Below are 19,443 nucleotides of genomic sequence, written 5' to 3'. Positions count from 1 at the left end.
CTTCAGTCTTCCCAATATTTAATTGGAAGAAGCTTCTGCTCATCCAATACTGGGTGTCGACAAGCAGTGTGATAAATCAGTGGCAGGGTTCAAGAGAGGTGGTGGGTGAAGTAGCATATGTGGAGACTGACAAGTTTTTGGATGATTCCACCAAGTGGCAGCATGTCAGTGAAATAGGAGATGGGGGGCAGGGGGGATGGTCACTCCAGGGCTAACGGTGTGGGAGTGGGAAGAGTAGCCATTGAAGGATAAGTACAACGTCAGGATCATCCAGCATTAGTCCAAACAACTAAGCCAAAAATCAAAATATATGAGATCCAGATTTAATTTTGCAGAAAAATAATCTGTAATTACTTGAACACCTTAAGGGATCACAAAATCAGGGTTGATTCAAGAGGATGGAAAGGAGTATAATTTGCAAGGTGCCTGCATCATAGGAAAGGTGGAAGGGCTGCCTTCGACATAAAGGACACGCAGAATATTTACATAGCTCAGCCAGGACCACAGGAAGTGTGACTGTATAAAATGTTCTACCTAGATGTATTCAACAGAGGGACAAGATATTTGGGCCAAAAATAGAACATGACACGATAATTAGAAGTGTGAACAAGAAAGTAAAGTAATAAATTTGGAGGAGTTCACCCAACACAAACTGGGAATGTGGCTGACCTAGTTACTGATTCAATGTGTAAGGGAGCTGACAAGAGGGTCTCTTTGAGATTTTGAGTAACCACAACACGATTTAGAGTATGGAAGTAACTGAACCACTAGACAATGGCTACCATTGTAGAATAATTTGAAAGCATTGTTACACACTTGACTAAACCTTAGAACATTAATTCAAGGAAACAAACTGCAGAGCATAAGGGAATGTTGAAAAACTTGAGTGTGGGGGGGGGTGGCAAGAATAAATCTGGACAGTTTCCAACAACATGCAGGACTAATATTGAAGTGCAGCAAGGGCAAAGCAAATAAAAATGTTACAAAATGAAATGACACCACTTGAGGCAGATTGGGTGGGGGAAGCAATCAAAATGAGATGGTAGCTACTGGGCCAAGTACAAGATTTTAATGAAGCAGGCCAAAGAGAGAGATTTTGGGGGTGGGGGGGCAGTGACAGAAGATACAGGAGGAAGCTGGCAAGATATTTTTGCCATTAAAAAAGTACCAAAAATGTTTTCAAATATAAAAGCAAAAGGGCAATCCAGGAGGAAGTCAAACCTCCAAGTCATATGAAATTGAACAGGAAGCTGAACAGCAAATAGTAAAAAGGCTAAATGATTACTTCTTGTAAGCTTTTAAAGGAGTGAGGACACGGGCAATGTACCATGCAACATAAAGTACACATACGGGACTTGATTATTGAAGCAAATAGACTGAGGGGTCAAAAATAGAACCACCCAGGAGATTGAGAGACAGAGAGGTGCTTTCTGAAACACCAAATCATTTTTTTTTTTAAACGGAGAGTCAATGACAAAGGGTAAATATAGTTCCAATACAAGAAAACAGTCACACAAAGCAACTACAGATGTAACAATCTGACTTTAATAGTCAAAAAATTATGCTGTGATAAAGTTCACACATTAAAGAAAAAATTACAATTTACATGTGAAACATTAAAGCAGTCTGCAACAAGCAATACTGAAGAGCAAGAGGTACACACAAAATCACACTAGTTTCCTACATGCCGCTGACAACAATACTAGTTTTACAGCTCAGTAAAACATAAATGAGATGCCACCTTAAAACAAGTATCTTAGATTGATGATTGATTGGTGAGGTTTGACCAGGCAGCAACGTTACCCTCGCAATTTCGATGCTGAGGCATTATTCAGATACCCTGTGCTGGTTTTGTGGCCCTGGCCAGCTCTCTTCTGCTGTCAATATTCACTAGACATTTAAAAAAGTCATTATCTTGAAGCATGTAGTCTATTTCAGAAGTTGAAATTGAATTCCTTGAAGTAACAGAAAAGGTAGAAAAAGGGTAATGCAGTAGGACATAATATATTTGGATTTCCAAAACGTCTTCGATAAGGTTGTGCATAGTAGACCCAAGACTAAGGTCAGAACAAGTGGATTCAGGGGCCAAGTCGCAGAATGGATAGCAAGCTGGCTACAAAACAGAAAACAGAGTAGAGGATAAAGGGATGGGCAAATGGTGGGAAGTGAGGTTCCACAAGGATCAGTGCTGGGACAACTATTGTTCACCATTTACATAAACAATTTGGACTCAGGAATCGGAAGTACAATTTCAAAATATGTCAATGATACCAAATTGGTGGGTGTAGTTAGAGAAGACGACTGCAATAAACTACAGGAACTCATTAATAAACTTTCAGCTAGCGTGTAATTGGCAAATGAACTTCAATAGAGATAAATGCGAGGTAAACATTTTGGTGGGAAGAATAGGCCACATACCACTTGGAGAAGAAGTATGTTTAAATGGGGTAAAAGAACTGATCTGGGGGTACAGATATCCACATCACTAAAAGTAGTGATGCAGGTTAATAAAGCCTTAAAAAAGCAAACAAAGCACTGGGGTTCATTTTTTGAGGGATAGAATTGAAAAGCAGAGAAGTGATGTTAAGCTTGTATAGATCCTTGGTTAGATCACACAATGTACTGTGAACAGTTCTGGTCTCCATATTAGAAAAAGAAGAGAGAGGATAAAGAGGTACGAGACGCTGCAAAGATATTTATTAGAATGATAAGAGGTTATACCCATCAGGAAAGGTTGAACAGGCTTGGTCTCTTTCTCCATCTAGTGCAACTGCAAGTATGACTGTCACAGAATGGTGATACTAAAATACATAAATAATCAAAGAAAGGGAATGGAGGTAGAGAGCATGAGAGCATGAGAACATGGGGGGGGGGCGCGCAGAAAGAGAAAAAAAAGAGCGAGTGTGCACAAACATGTAGGGGAAAGAACAAATCGCAGTGAAGAGAAAGAAAACATTAATATGTGGGGAGAACAGAAAAAAATGAACACGACAGAGCACAGCAAAAGCACGAGCATGAAGGATGTGGAGAAAATGAATGAATGCGAGAACGAGAACACAAGCACAGGGGGAGGGATAGAACGAGAGCAAAATAAATAAAAGAAATGATAGGAGAGAGACTGGGTAGGGTCATGTGAGTAAGGAAAAGCAAAATGATGGCCTCGACAACGTTTCCCTTTCTTGGTGGAATATCATCATCCAATACAGCAGTCAAAGAGCCTGGACAATTAGTGTCTGCAAGCTGTTCAACTGCAGAGGGGAAAGAGCCGAGCCAGATCCTGCCCTCAATTGATGTCTACATGTGAACTCCAAAAGTAGTGTTTACCAGATAGTAAGCAAGAATGGGAAAACCTGGCTGAATTTCCTTTCTAACCCAGGAATGCCCTGGTTGATATCAGCTAACTGAGCATTACTTAAGAATCAATTTCTGGGATCTTCCTGGTTTGTATGGGTTAGCCATGCACTGCCTTTGCCAGCCGAGCCTTCAGGGGAAAGATAGCTTAATTCGATCTTGTATATCTATTTTTAACTAAGTAGTTCACTTACTCTTCTCCCTTCCCAATCACTCATTTCCTGGGTCTCACTTTCCAATGTTGAGGCAGGGTCTACTTCAGAAAAGTTGGTCTCTGATTTGCCAAATAAAAAACTTCTTTGGATCTGGCTTTAAGCAATTGAGGTTTAAATGTCTGAAGATCAACCAAACTGCATTATTACCTCCAGTATAATGTTCTCTAGTTATCTTGTCTACAGGCAACTGAGCTTCCAACATGGGGTTTTGCCCGCTCAAGAGCCATTTCCACTGCATCACACCAAACATTGACAGTCGTCATCAAATATGGTATGGTTTTACATTAGAGTGTGAGCGGTACAAAGAAAAAGCTCTTGAAACACATGACTAAAATGCTAATTAGCATTTAAATATTCATGGTTAGACTGTAAACTGTTAAATCATTTGATGATTCCATTGGTAAGCACACTGGCTGGTTTGGAAAACCAACCCACACAGACTAGGAAATTCCAAGGTTTAAGTACTCGTCTGAGCAGTTAGCAGGCCTCAAATGAGAGGGAAGGAAGACTTGCATTTATATAATGCCTTTCATGGCCACTGGACGTCTCAAGTGCTTTACAGTCAACTAAGTACTTTTTGGAGTGTAGTCATTGTAGTAATGTAGGAAACGCAGCAGCTCATTGATCAATTGACCTCTGTTACAATTTAATTGGTGGGGAGGTGGGGGGGGGGGGAAACAAGAGGATTCCTGACACCATTGGATCAGGGTTGCTGTGAAGACCTCCACAGTTCAACAGTCTCACAATCAATCTTTCTATAAGTCTAGAAATGAACTGGTTAAGCGAGATGCCGGAGGTCACCCAGTACCCTAGAACTGCACTTTGGCATGTGTTCGTGCGTTCTGGAGAGTTGTGGAAGGGGAAAGTGGTACTGTACATGAATACCAAATTTCCTGATACTCAGAAAACAAATGGTGGTCCAGCACTGCATATCAAATCAAATTCAGAGGGCTATAATACTTTCCATTTCACAACCTACATGTTTGGACTAGCAGCTCAAATATTAGCTCTAGTTAATTAGCATATTTTTGAAGAGCACAGTTACATTTTAATAAATGAGTTGAAAATGCTATCAAATGTTAGGTCTTGTAACACAGAGGGAAAGGGCTAATATGTGTTGACAATATTTATTTTGCAAAATGGTCAATAGAATTGGAAGAGAAGCGCAAGCTACCATTTGTGCACAAGCAGGGATAAGTGAGCATAAAACAAAAAAAAAATAGTAGAAATACACAGCAGTCATAGGGGCCGAAATTGGTCAAACACATGGTCCACCTGGTTTTCACGGTCTGCGGGTGGTGCGCATTTTTTACTGCCCGGTACCGCTGGGCTGACTGTACAGGACGGGCGGGAATTTCATTGATTTTTTTCGCGGCGGTAAGCTGAGTGCAGTGGGCGGGAGCGGAGTGCAGCCAGCAGTGTGTGGTGGAGAGGCCTTTTGACTCGGGAATCTTCGGCTCCCGAGTTTTGCACACGCGCACTCTGTTCTGAAGCACCCCCCTGCCCCGCGAGAGCGAGCGAGCGAAGGGGGGGGGGGGGAAAGACACTAACATTTTTGTTATAGTTAATTAATAAAAAGAGTAAATAAGGCTTTATTAGAACATTTATATTTTTGACTAATACTAGAACATAATACCATCCATTTAAAAATACATTAAACAGTACTATAATGAACAAACCTGTACATACTGCCCACTTAAAATCGACGTAAAACCATCTTTTCCAGGACAGTATGCAGGGTAAGTCACAAATGTTGTACTTTCGGTGGTCAGCATGGGTGGGCTATGTGCATACCACCTGGCGGCATATCACTGATGAATTTTCGGCCCCAAAGAATCATCGCATGGTTACAGCACGAAAGGCGGCTATTCGGCCCAACGAGCCCTTGCTGGCTCCTTGTATGAGCACCTCAGCTAGTCCCACTCCCCGCCCTATCCCTCAGCCCTGCAATTTTTTTCTTTGTTACTTATTCCAACTCCCTTTTGAAAGCCATGATTGAGTTTGCCTCTACCACCCGATCAGGCAGTGCATTACAGATCCTAACCACTCGTTGCATAAAAAAGTTTTTTCTCAAGTCACCTTAGATTCCTTTCCCAATCACGTTAAATCTGTGACCTCTGGTTCTCGACCCTTCTGCCAATGGGAACAGTTTCTCTCCATCTACTCTGTCCAGATCCCTCATGATTTTGAGCACCTCTCTCAAATCTCCTCTTAACCTTCTCTGCTCGAAAGATAACAACCCCAGCTTCTCCAGTCTACCAACGTAATTGAAGTCCCTCATTCCTGAAATCACCTTCGTAAATCTTTTCTGCACCCTCTCGAAGGTCTTTACATCCTTCTTAAAGTGTGGTGCCCAGACACACTGTGAATGTTTAAAAATGTATAGAGACATTGAAGTTGAGAACGTGGGAATTGTATAGGGACAGTATAAGCTAACAAACAATTCATGGAGGAATAGCCATGACATCTCAGACTCGAGACTGCGAAATGCTACAACACTAACACATATTGAAACAAAACCCACAGCTTGCAGAAAAACCTCAAGGTCTTATTAAATCATGTTATTAACCTGAAACATTGACAGAAGGTCTTTGTTTAAAATCGGACCATGCTTGGGTCGGCTTATGAGTGGACAAAGGGAAGGAGGGATCAAAAGAGATGGGCTGAGCTGGGATGTCACTCTGGCCCTATCTTGTTATCTTTTGCCGAAAATGTATAACCATCGTCCCTTTACAATGTAACGTCACTTTGTCCGTAGGAAGTGAGTGCGTTCGAACAGACTTGCATTCCTTCTGTCTGATAAAGTCCCCGATCGGGATTTGCTTTTTAAATAAAAGCTTGCTTTGTTTAAAGCACAAACGGTATTCGTTTCAGTAATTTTGCTGAACCAGATTGAAGTAAAAGAATCCAGGAATCAACAACACAATACTCCAGTTGAGGCTGAACCAGTGTTTTACTCAGGTTCATCATAATTTCCATGCTTTTGTACTGTTGATTTCTGGATTCTTTTCCCTCAATCTGGTTCAGTGAAATCACTGAGTCGAATACCGATTGTGCTTTAAACAAAACAAGCTTTTATTTAAAAAGCAAATCCCGATCGGGGACCTTATCAGACAGAAGGAATGCAACTCTGATAGGAAGTGAGTGCGATCTACGGACAAAGTGAAGTTACATTGTGAAGGCACACAGTTATACATTTTCGGTACAAGATAACAAGATACAATTAGAGTGACATCCTAGTTCAGCCTATCCCTTTTGATCCCTCCTTTCCTTTGTCCACTCATGAGCCGACATCTATACGAGCTGTTTTTACTAAAGAACTTTCCTTAAACAGCTTTCTCAACCTGCCCTGCCACATTCAACAATTTGTACACATATACCCCAAGGTCTCTCTGTTCATGCACCCCTTTTAGGATTGTACCCTTGAGTATATATTTCCTCTCCTCATTCTTTCCACCAAAATATATTACTTCGCACTTTTGTGTTAAATGTCATCTGCCACGTGTCCACCCATTCCACCAGCCTTGTCATGTCCTCTTGAAGTCTTCCTCCTCACAGTTCACTATACTTCCAAGTTTTGTGTGATCTGCACATTTTGAAATGTACACATATGTACACTCACATCCAAGTCCACCAAAATTTTTTTTTTGAAGAGAATAGACAGATGCGGTAGCAGGGTCATCCGGAATCCTTAAAATTTTCTGGAATCCGGGACAAGCAGTAGCAGGGTCATCCGGAATCCATAAAATATTCTGGAATCCGGACCCGCCACCGAACTCGGGGCCCAGCCACTGCCCGACCTCGCCGCCCTTACCTTGGGGCTTCCTCGGCGGGGCTCGCCTGCCCGAACACCTCCTCGGCAGCTCAGTTATTTCCGGATTTGTGATGTCAGAAAGACGTTCCGAAATCCAGAAATACCCAGAATCCAGAACGGCCTCGGTCCTGAGGGTTCCGAATTCTCGAAGCTGTACCTGTATAACACTTCCTTAATTCCTATCCCCAAGTAATTGCTTGGATATCATGTTTCAATTGAGAAAGATGGGTGAAAAGCCAAAGTTCATAATGGAGTACATCAAAATTGAAAGAAAAAGGATGCAAGACAAGATAAATAAGTAGTGATTAGATGGTGCTAAATTTGGTTTAAAAATCCTGCAGATTGCAAAAGTATGTGAAGATAAAGGGAAACAGCGTTCATATTTTTGAGTTCTAGAAAGAATGAGTTAGCGTAGAAGATATTGAAATGAAATTTGATTTTAACAGTGAGGATGCAGAGAGGATGAATGTAATGCAGCATATTTGCACTGTAGGCTGACTGGGAGAAAAGATAAACAAGTTGGAAGCTACAGAATCATATTTTGGTGATCATTTCAGAATTGCATATTTTTTTCAGCGATTAACTGCAGGATGTACCACACTTGTGTTCTCAAACGATCTGTGGTAATGCTGGTGTTACAAAAATCATTAAAATGCACTTGTTTAAAGTCAGCTGCCAAACAAAAGATATGTAATCTCAACAGTGACAGCAAGTTTTAGATGTATTTTCACCCAGCCAGAAAGAGTATCTCATCTTCTCACTGGTTACAGAGGCATCCGACCTATTTTGCAAATGAAATTGTTGGGTAACGAGCAAATATAGCTGAGTTGCAGCTTGATGTCACCCAATTTTTATCGTCATACACAACTCTCAATGATCTGGTATTACTGCTGCAATCAGATCAGATAAGCTTCAAGGCATCAGTTTGACCAGACTGGTTTGTGCTACACCATAGATTCAGAGACAAGACTAAGGCAAAATTTGAGTAAAATTAAATATTGTGGAATTCTTGCATTTTGCAGTTCAGTATTAAGTAGATAATGGCCCTGAAATTGCAGTCGGCAGTATGCCACTGACCCCCGAATGAAATCTGCACTTACGTGGTGCGAAGTCTCAAACGAAAACTTGTTTTGAAATGCTACGTAATTGTGCGCAGCATAGCGCTCCACAGATCCCACGGGCGCACCATTGTGCGCAAGCGTACCTGGGATCATGTGGGGGGCAATGATTCTTTCACTAAGTAATCAAGAAACATTGATTAAAGGAAGATACAAGTCAATTAGAATCCAGCCTACAGCAGAGATAAACATAGCAACACGACAGCCTCACTATAAATACTGGCTGGCATTCACTTAAGATTTATTTTCCTTTCAACACATGCTTTCTTGCAAGCTTACATCAATATATTTCCATGTATCTGTAAATGACCTGACAAAAAGTTGAAATGTATTTTGACACCCTAAACTTGATAACAAATATAGCTCTCATGAATTGTTATAGCCCTGAAATTGCAATGTTCTCATCCCCCTCTCCTTATGCTGAGCAAACAAGCTCCTGTTTGCACCAGCGGTAACATTTTCCAGCGAAACAAATGCACAGCTGGTGGGCAATTAGCTCAACTTTTCAACAGCAATGAGGATGTGAAAGTTAGAGCGGATCAACTTTCTATTTGGAAATTGACAGATCGCAAGTTCGGAAATCCTGAATTTGCAGTCAATTTCAAAGACTGTGTGATGGTGTAAGCCGTCATACTGACTGCAAATTCAGGGACATTGCTTCTTGATCGAGTTTAGTAATTATTTAAACCATTCTAAAATAAATCTGCGCCACTTTCTATTGCAATGGAAAAAACATGCACATTACACTCGGAATACAAAGTCACCCATATATGATGGGAGTATCAGCCACTATTTCTGCCTGAATTTTCCTAATTATCTGCAATCCTGATTTTCCTTTTTGTTATAGGAACATAAGAAATAGGAGCAGGAGTAGGCCGTTTGGCCCCTCAAGCCTGCTCCGTCATTCAATAAGATCATGGCTGATCTGATCCTGGCCTCAACTCCACTTGCCCGCCCGCTCCCCATAACCCTGGACTCTCTGAATATATTTTAGGTGGAGATAGACAAAGTCCCAGCCTCCATAGCTCTCTCAGGGTAGAAAATTCCAAAGATTCACAACCCTCAGAAGAAATTCCTCCTCATTTCTGTTTTAAATAGGCGACCCCTTATTCTGAAACTGTGCCCTTTTTTCTAGGTTCCCCATGAGGGGAAACATCCTCTCTGCATCGACCCTGTCAAGCCCCCTCAGAATCTTATACGTTTCAAGATCACCTCTCATTCTTCTAAATTCCAATGAGTATAGGCCAAACCTGTTCAAAATTTATTCATATGACAAGTCCTTCATCTCAGGAATCAACCTTGTGAACCTTCTCAGAATTGCCTCCAATGCAAGTATATCTTTCCTTAAATAAGGAAACTAAAACTGTACATAGTATTCCAGGTGTGGTCTTACCAACGTCCGAGACAGTTGGAGCAGGACTTTCCTACTTTTATACTCCATCCCCTTTGTAATAAAGGCCAGCATTCCATTTGCCTTCCTGATTACTTGCTGTACCTGCATGCTAACTTTTTGCATTTCATGCACAAGAATCCCCAGATCCCTCTGCCACAGCATTTTGTAAATCGCTCATTTAAAATAATATTTTTTTTTCCTAACGAAGTGGATAACCTCACATTTTCCCAAATGATGGTGCATCTGCCAAATGTTAGCCCACTCACTGAGCCTATATATATCCCTTTGTAGATTATTTGCATCATCCTCACAACTTGCTTTTCCACCTATGTTTGTATCGTTAGTAAATTTGGTTATGTTACACTCGGTCCCTTCATCCAAGTCATTAATATAAATTGTAAATAGTTGAGGCCCCAGCACTGATCCCTGTGGCACTCCACTAGTTACAGTTTGCCAACCTGAAAATGACCCATTTATCCCGACTCTGTTTTCGGTTAGTTATCCACGCTAATATATTACCCCCAATATATTGAAGGTTGTGGAATTAAATGAATCACTTAATTCTATCAATAATAGTGTCCAACCATGGGAAGTGCCCCATGTGTGCTCATACATACCTTGAATGTGTGTTGGTACATACCGCATTTCAAATTGTGGTGAGGGGAACTGTTGGCAACATGCCCCAAGAATTGAGCTTTTAAAGCTGACATCAAGTACTGTCAGAACTGAAGACATTTATTGGAATATCACATATGGTTTAAGCAGAGAAACAATCCAACTTGTTCTTTACTATGATCAGGAACCACAAAAGGAATATAGCTCCATTTTCAGAGTCAGATTGCTGATCTGGTGACTACCTTCCCAAGAAAGCCAGAGCTTAAAAATTGTAAATTTTTTTTTTCAACTCAATTTACACAAACCAACAAAGCAGAATCAGTGGATAAATTTAATCTACACCCCGGAGTGAAGCTTCTGTCAAAATCAATAGCACAGAAGGTTGAAGAGAAGCAAATAAAATCAAGGACAAATGCAACAACTGCCACTATCCCCACAGATCCCCAAAAGCTTTCCAATTCTATCAAAAGTAACATGCATAACCTGCAGAACAAAATTTCAAAACCTCAAATGGTTTTGCGAAGGGCCACATTACAGCAAGATTCAAAAGAGGCAAAGTGTGTTAAAAAGACAAGCCTGAAGGCTCTTTGCCTCAATGCGAGGAGTATTCGGAATAAGGTGGATGAATTAACTGCGCAGATAGCAGTTAACGGATACGATGTGATTGGCATCACGGATACATGGCTGCAGGGTGACCAAGGCTGGGAACTCAACATCCAGGGGTATTCAATATTGAGGAAGGATAGACAGAAAGGAAAAGGAGGTGGGGTAGTGTTGCTGGTTAAAGAGGAAATCAATGCAATTGTAAGGAAGGACATTAGCCTGGATGATGTGGAAGCGGTATGGGTGGAGCTGCGGAATTCCAAAGGGCAGAAAACGCTAGTGGGAGTTGTGTAAAGATCACCAAATAGTAGTAGCGAGGTTGGGGACAGCATTAAAGAAGAAATAAAGGATGTGTGCAATAAAGGTACAGAAGTAATCATGGGCGACTTTAATCTACATATTGATTGGGCTAACCTAACTGGTAGCAATGCGGTGGAGGAGGACTTCCTGGAGTGTATTAGGGATGGTTTTCTAGACCAATATGTCGAGGAACCAACCAGGGAGCTGGCCATCCTAGACTGGGTGATGTGTAATGAGAAGGGACTAATTAGCAATCTTGTTGTGCGAGGCCCTTTGGGGAAAAGTGACCATAATATGGTAGAATTCCTTATTAAGATGGAGAGTGACAAAGTTAATTCGGAAACTAGGGTCCTGAACTTAAGGAAAGGTAACTTCGACTGTATGAGGTGTGAATTGGCTAGAATAGACTGACAGAGGATACTTAAAGGGTTGCCTGTGGATAAGCAATGACAAACATTTAAAGATCACATGGATGAACTTCAACAATTGTACATCCCTGTCTGGAGTAAAAACAAAACTGGGAAGATGGCTCAACCATGGCTAACAAGGGAAATTAAGGATAGCGTTAAAACCAAGGAAGAGGCATATAAATTGGCTAGAAAAAGCAACAAACCTGAGGACTGGGAGAAATTTAGAATTCAACAGAGGAGGACTAAGGGTTTAATTAAGAAGGGAAAAATATAGTACGAGAGGAAGCTTGCAGGGAACATAAAAACTGACTGCAAAAGCTTCCATAAATATGTGAAGAGAAAAAGATTAGTAAAGACAAACGTAGGTCCCTTGCAGTCGGATTCAGGTGAATTTATAATGGGGAAGAAATGGCAGACCAACTGAACCAATACTTTGGTTCTGTCTTCACAAAGGAAGATACAAATAACCTTCCGAATGTACTAGGGGACAGTGGGTCTAGTGAGAATGAGGAACTGAAAGATATCCTTATTAGGCGGGAAATTGTGTTAGGGAAATTGATGGGATTGAAGGCCGATAAAGCCCCGGGTCTTGATAGTCTTCATCCCAGAGTACTTAAGGAAGTGGCCCTAGAAATAGTGGATGCATTGGTGATCATTTTCCAACAATCTGTCAACTCTGGATCAGTTCCTATGGACTGGAGGGTAGCTAATGTAACGCCACTTTTTAAAAAAAGGAGGGAGAGAAAGCGGGTAATTATAGACCGGTTAGCCTTACATCAGTAGTGGGGAAAATGTTGGAATCAATTAAGGATGAAATAGCAGCCCATTTGGAAAGCAGTGACAGGATCAGACTGAGTCAGCATGGATTTATGAAAGGGAAATCATGCTTGACAAATCTGGAATTTTTTGAGGATGTAACTAGTAGAGTGGACAAGGGAGAACCACTGGATGTGGTGTATTTGGACTTTCAAAAGGCTTTTGACAAGGTCCCGCACAAGAGATTGGTGTACAAAATCAAAGCGCATGGTATTGGGGGTAATGTACTGACATGGATAGAGAACTGGTTGGCAGACAGGAAGCAGAGAGTCGGGATAAATGGGTCCTTTTCAGAATGGCAGGCAGTTACTAGTGGGGTGCCGCAGGGCTCAGTGCTGGGACCCCAGCTCTTTACAATATACATTAACAATTTGGATGAAGGAATAGAGTGTAATATCTCCAAGTTTGCGGATGACACTAAACTGGGTGGCGGTGTGAGCTGTGAGGTGGACACTAAGAGGCTGCAGGGTGACTTGGACAGATTAGGTGAGTGGACAAATACATGGCAGATGCAGTATAATGTGGATAAATGTGAGGTTATCCATTTTGGGGGCAAAAACATGTAGGCAGAATATTATCTGAATGGCGGCAGACTAGAAAAAGGGGAGGTGCAACAAGACCTGGGTGTCATGGTTGATCAGTCACTGAAAGTGGACACGCAGGTACAGCAGGCGGTAAAGGCGGCAAATGGTATGTTGCGGATTTGACTATAGGAGCAGGGAGGTCTTCCTGCAGTTGTACAGGGCCTTAGTGAGGCCTCACCTGGAATATTGTGTCAGTTTTGATGATCTAGTCTGAGGAAGGACGTTCTTGCTATTGAGGGAGTGCAGCGAAGGTTCACCAGACTGATTCCAGGGATGGCTGGGCTGTCATATGAGGAGAGACTGGATCAACTGGGCCTTGATTCACTGGCGTTTAAAAGGATGAGAGGGGATCCCATAGAAACATGCAAGATCCTGACAGGAGTGGACAGGTTAGATGCAGGAAGAATGTTCTCAATATTGGGGAAGTCCAGAACCAGGAGACATAGTCTTAGGATAAGGGGTAGGACTTTTAGGACTGAGATGAGGAGAAACTTCTTCAGAGTGGTTGAGCTGTGGAATTCCCTGCCGCAGAGAGTTGTTGATGCCAGTTCATTGGATATATTCAAGAGGGAGTTAGATATGGCCCTTACGGTTCAGGGGATCAAGGGGTATGGAGAGAAAGCAGGAAAGAAAGCAGGAAAGGGGTACTGAAGGAATAATCAGCCATGATCTTATTGAATGGCGGTGCAGGCCTACTCCTGCACCTATTTTCTATGTTTCTATGCTCCAAAGTACAAATGTAGACTGTCACCATAGTATTTATTACACTGCAGCAGTCCAACCGGACATCATTCTTATGCAAGAGCAACTACCAAGAGCACTATCATAATTAGTTTCTATTTACTTGGAGAGTCCCACAAAAGATACTTGAAAAGGATTATCAAAAGCTCATGGTGAAATTGGAGACAGTGTACACTTTGTTTGGATGAGCGATTTCTTAATGTATTTTGGTGTTCCTTTTGTCAATGAGACAATTCATAGTTATGATTTTTTGATGGTGGTACAGCACTATCCCCAACATGCAGTAACTATATACTGCATTCGAACAGAGAATAAAAATGTAGCCTTATTTTCAGTGTCCTGTGGTGTTTAAAGAACAGATTTGCTGCATGTCTTAAAAAAAATGAATACCGGTGACAAACATTTTTTTTAAACCAATTACCCATAAATTGGAAATATATGAAATACAGGGTATTTAAGTTCGATACAGTAGTAGTGTTAATTATAATTGCCTGAAGCATTAACTTAACTAGAACTCATAACAGTGACAATTTACAATTAAAACTACAGTCTGAGAGTACAAGATGTTGCTCAAAGTGAAGTTACAGATGACTAAATTCTGTGTAAGCATGTGTAGTAGATCTTAGATCGGTTTAGAATGAAATAATTTTGATTTTAGCAGGGCAAGTATTGTGGAGCACAAACCACTAAGGAGAAATTGTTCAATATTTTACTATAGATGATTTCAACAGCACACGCCAGTGGTATAAAATCCAAAAAGACAGTAAGGCATAGAACATTACAAGTTTGGTTCTAATTTGCACTTTTCTTTGTACTTGTAGGGCAAGATCTCCCTCAAAGTTTTTTCTCTGCTTTCCTTTTCTTGGTCAGGGTGAAAATGAGAAAAACCAGGCTCTCACCAACGTTGCTCTGAAACTGGCTCTGAGAAGACATACTAATTTTTTATTCCCTGTAGTGAACATGCCTGAACTCCTCTCACCACCCTCCTTTGGCTGCGCATTGGAAATTGTAAACTCAGCAAATGGAGGATCTAGGACTAGAAGCCATTTCCTGCACAGCACACTGTTGGGATCAACTGTTGATCAATCTCCCTCCTTCTCTGGTTCACAACGACTCTTCCAAGTAAACACAAGACACTTGATGGTGGAGTATATGCAACAGACTTTATTTATATACAGCAGAGGTGATCAATCCAACTGTATAGAGAGTAGCTTTTCAGTTTCTCTATCTTACAAGCCCTCCAAAAAACTGTTGAAACCCATGCTCCTTTATACACCTTAGTTTGCCTACAACAATGGTAGAGGTCACAGATAAAGGCCCATGCTGTATCTGTTCCCGAATCCTTTGAGAACAGTCTATTCACATAGTTGTTTACTTCAAAAGATACTTTCCTCAAACAAGACTTCCTGATCTATCTTTTCTTGAAACCTTTGTGGAATTTTATTCACAACTTATCTTGCAAAACATTCCTTCAATACTATACTTAATGGAACCCTCTGCCTAGGTTTATTAACTAACCACTAAAGTTATACTTTAATCACTCATGATTGATGTTGTTCCAAGTCACTTATTTCCTTGCACAAACATTTCTTGTTGATAATACTCAAAACATTAAAAGCAGAAGATAAGTTATGCTTTCTTTCTCAAGGCACCCTGCTGCTATCCTGTTGACATTGGAATGCCTGCTGCTCCAAGATACAAGCAAAAACATCAACATAACAGGAGCAGCAGTAGGCCATACAGTACCTCGAGCCTGCTCCGCAATTCAGGAAGATCATGGCTGATCTTAGACCTCAATTCCACTTTCCCGCCCGATCCCCATATCCCTCGATTCCCTTAGCATCTAAAAATCTATCAATCTCTGTATTGAAAATAGCTGAGCATCCACAGCCCTCTGGGGTAGAGAATGCCAAAGATTTAGAACTCAGGTGAAGAAATTTCTCATCTCTGTTCTAAATGGCCAACCTGTTATCCTGAGACTACGACCACTAGTTCTAGACTCTGCAACCAGTGTACAGCTTCTCAGCATCTATGCCGTCAAGTTCCTTTATAATTTTCTGGTCCCAACCATCTCCTTTTCACTGTGCACATCCAATCCTCTACACCTCCATCACCGACCAGGATGAACAAAGGGTGCTCCGCTTCTTCCTTGAACAGAAACCCAACCAGTTCCTAGCCAACACCACCCTCCTTCGCCTGGCTGAACTTGTTCTCATATTTTATAACTTCTCCTTTGACTCCACTCACTTCCTCCAAATAAAAGGTGCTGCTACGTGAACCCGCATGGGCCCTAGTTATTTTGTGGGATATGTGGAACATTTTGTGTTCCAGTTCTACTCGGGTCCCCTCCCTCACCTCTTTTTCTGGTACAATGATGACTGTATTGGTGCTGTTTGCTGCTCTCACCCAGAACTAGAACATTTCATTCACTGCTTCCAATTTCCACCCTTCCCCGACTTCTTGGTCTCCATTTCTAGAGATAGGCTATCTACAAACATCTAATCATCAAAGGCAGTCCCTCGGAATCGAGGAAGACTTGCTTCCATTCTAAAATTGAGTTCTTAGCTGGCTGTACAGTCCAATACGAGAACCACAGTCTCTGTCACAGGTGGGACAGATAATGGTTGAGGGACTGGTTTGCCGCATGTACTTTCCGCTGCCTGCGCTTGATTTCTGCACGCTCTTGGCGACGAGACTCGAGGTGCTCAGCACCCTCCCTGATGCACTTCCTCCACTTTGGGCGGTCTTTGGCCAAGGACTCCCAGATGTCAGTGGGGATGTTGCACTTTATCAGGGAGGCTTTGAGGGTGTCCTTGTAATGTTTCCGCTGCCACCTTTGGCTCGTTTGCCATGAAGGAGTTCAGAGTAGAGTGCTTGTTTTGGGAGTCTCGTGTCTGGCATGCGAACGATGTGGCCTGCCCAGCGGAGCTGATCAAGTGTGGTCAGTGCTTCAATGCTGGCCTGGTCGAGGACGCCAACGTTGGTGCGTCTGTCCTCAGGGATTTGTAGGATCTTGCGGAGACATCATTGGTGGTATTTCTGCAGCGACTTGAGGTGTCTACTGTACATGGTCCATGTTTCTGAGCCATATAGGAGGGTGGGTATTACTACAGCCCTGTAGACCATGCGCTTGGTGGCAGTTTTGAGGGCCTGGTCTTCAAACACACTTTTCCTCAGGCGGCCGAAGGCTGCACTGGCACACTGGAGGCGGTGTTGGATCTCGTCGTCTGCTCTTGTTGATAGGAGGCTCCCGAGATAAGGGAAGTGGTCCATGTTGTCCAGGGCCGCGCCGTGGATCTTGATGACTGGGAGGGGGCAGTGTCTGTGGCGAGGACAGACTGGTGGAGGATCTTTGTCTTGCTGATATTTAGCGCAAGGTCCATGCAACAAAAAAACCAGGACCTAAAGAACAGGTGGTGAATGGGGAAAGCACAGGAGATACAGCAGCTGGCCGACAGCCATGATATGCGAGGATTCTTCATTGCAGTCAAGGCCACCTACGGTCCAAACATCCAAGGTCCTACGTGTTCTCGATTCCGAAGATGAGAGGGTTACCTTATGATGATAGATCGAGTAGACTGGGTCTTTACTCGTTGGAAGTCAGATGGATGAGGGGTGATCTTATAGAAACATTTAAAATAATGAAAGGGATAGACAAGATAGAGGCAGAGAGGTTGTTTCCACTGGTCAGGGAGACTAGAACTAGGGGGCACAGCCTCAAAATATGGGGGAGCCAATTTAAAACCAAGTTGAGAAGGAATTTCTTCTCCCAGAGGGTTGTGAATCAGTGGAATTCTCTGCCCAAGGAAGCAGTTGAGGCTAGCTCATTGAATGTATTCAAATCACAGATAGATAGATTTTTAACCAATAAAGGGAATTAAGGGTTATGGGGAGCAGGCGGGTAAGTGGAGCTGAGTCCACGGCCAGATCAGCCATGATCTTGTTGAATGGCGGAGCAGGCTCAAGGGGCTAGATGGCCTACTCCTGTTCCTAATTCTTATGTTCTTATGTTCACCCCACTGCTGGCCAAGAATGGGGAAACACTCATCAAGGACACCGAGGCAGTCAGGGCCCGCTGGAGAGAGCACTTCGAAGATCTCCTCAATTGAGACTCTGCCTTCGACTCGAGTGTTCTCGACTCCATCCTCCAGCTACCCGCCACCACCTCAGTAAGACCCCAACACTGCACGAGGTAGAAAAAGCCACAAGACAGCTTAAAAACAAGGTGACGGGAAGCCGATGGAATCCCTGCTGAGGCATTGAAGTATGGCGGAGAGGCACTGTTGGCACGAATACAAACATCTACTACAAGCCCACTGACTCCCACAGCTATCTGAACTACACTTCCTCCCACCTCGCTTCCTGTAAGAACTCTATTCCATTCTCCCAATTTCTTCGTCTCCACCGCATCTGTTCTGACAATGCCACCTTCCACACAAGTGCTCCGATATGTCTTAATTTTTCCTCAACTGAGGTTCCACTTGTCCTCACCTTTCACACCACCAACCTCCACATTCAACGGATTACCCTCCGCCATTTCTGCCACCTCCAGCCTACTCCCAACACCAAACACATCTTCCCCTCTTCTCCCCTTTCAGCATTCCGAAGGGACCGCTCCTTCCGTGAAACCCTGGTCCACTCCTCAATCACCCCCAACAGCCCCTCCCCACGGCATCTTCCCATGCAAGCGCAGGAGATGCAGCACCTGCCCTTTTACTTCCTCCCTTGCCATAATCCAGGGCCCAAACACTCCTTCCAGATGAAACAGCGATTTACTTGTACTTCTTGCAACTTCTTATACTATATTCGCTGCTCACGATGCGGTCTCCTCTACATTGAAGAGAACAAACGCAGATTGGGTGATCGCTTTGCAGAACACCTCCGTTCAGTCCGTATGGGTGAACCGAGCTTCCGGTCGCCTGTCACACTAATTCTCCATCCCACTCTGATCTCTCCATCCTCGTCCTCCTCCACTGTTCCAAAGAAGTTCAACTTAAGCTCGAGGAAGAGCACCTCATCTTTCGATTAGGCACTTTACAGCCTTCGGACTCAACATAAGAGTTCAACAATTTCAGACCAGAACTTCTGCCCCTATTTTTTCAGATGGCAGCTGTTTATGATTCTGCCACCTGCATTTGCAACATTTAATCACTCCTGCCTTCCACCCAATCATAGACTGTCCCTTTTGTTCTTTTCTCCCCTCCCCCTTTCCCTGCCTCTCCACCTGCTTAAAATCTGTTACATCTCTAACTTTTCTAGTTCTGACGAGGAGTCTCAGACCTGAAACGTTAACTGTTTCTCTCTCCACGGATGCTGCATGGCCTGCTGAGTGTTTCCAGCATTTTGTGTTTTTGTTTTGGATTCCGGCATCCGTGGTATTTTGCTATTGCCCTATATAATTATAACTCTTAACTCTCCAAGATGTCCAACACATACTAGTGTTCCCAATGCACCACACACACTGTTCACAATTTTCAATCATG

The 19,443-nt window shown here is 42.7% G+C and overlaps 1 protein-coding gene across 6 annotated transcripts in view; it reads right to left on the bottom strand.

Moving 5' to 3' along the window:
• taok3a (TAO kinase 3a) overlaps positions 1-19,443 on the bottom strand; it is a 207,590-nt gene that overhangs the window by 128,973 nt on the left and 59,174 nt on the right. Inside the window, exon 1 of one of the 6 annotated variants that reach the window (XM_070887691.1) lies at positions 18,737-18,903. The exons of the other annotated variants lie outside the window; for them this stretch is intronic. The gene's annotated coding sequence lies outside the window, so the exon portion shown is untranslated. Of the gene's footprint in view, positions 1-18,736; positions 18,904-19,443 lie in introns of those variants that run through there. 6 annotated transcript variants of the gene reach the window in all.

The sequence above is a fragment of the Pristiophorus japonicus genome, chromosome 8 (genome assembly GCF_044704955.1).
Source record: "Pristiophorus japonicus isolate sPriJap1 chromosome 8, sPriJap1.hap1, whole genome shotgun sequence".
In the NCBI taxonomy this organism is placed as follows: domain Eukaryota; kingdom Metazoa; phylum Chordata; class Chondrichthyes; family Pristiophoridae; genus Pristiophorus; species Pristiophorus japonicus.
This window is presented reverse-complemented; position numbering and strand designations above follow the sequence as displayed.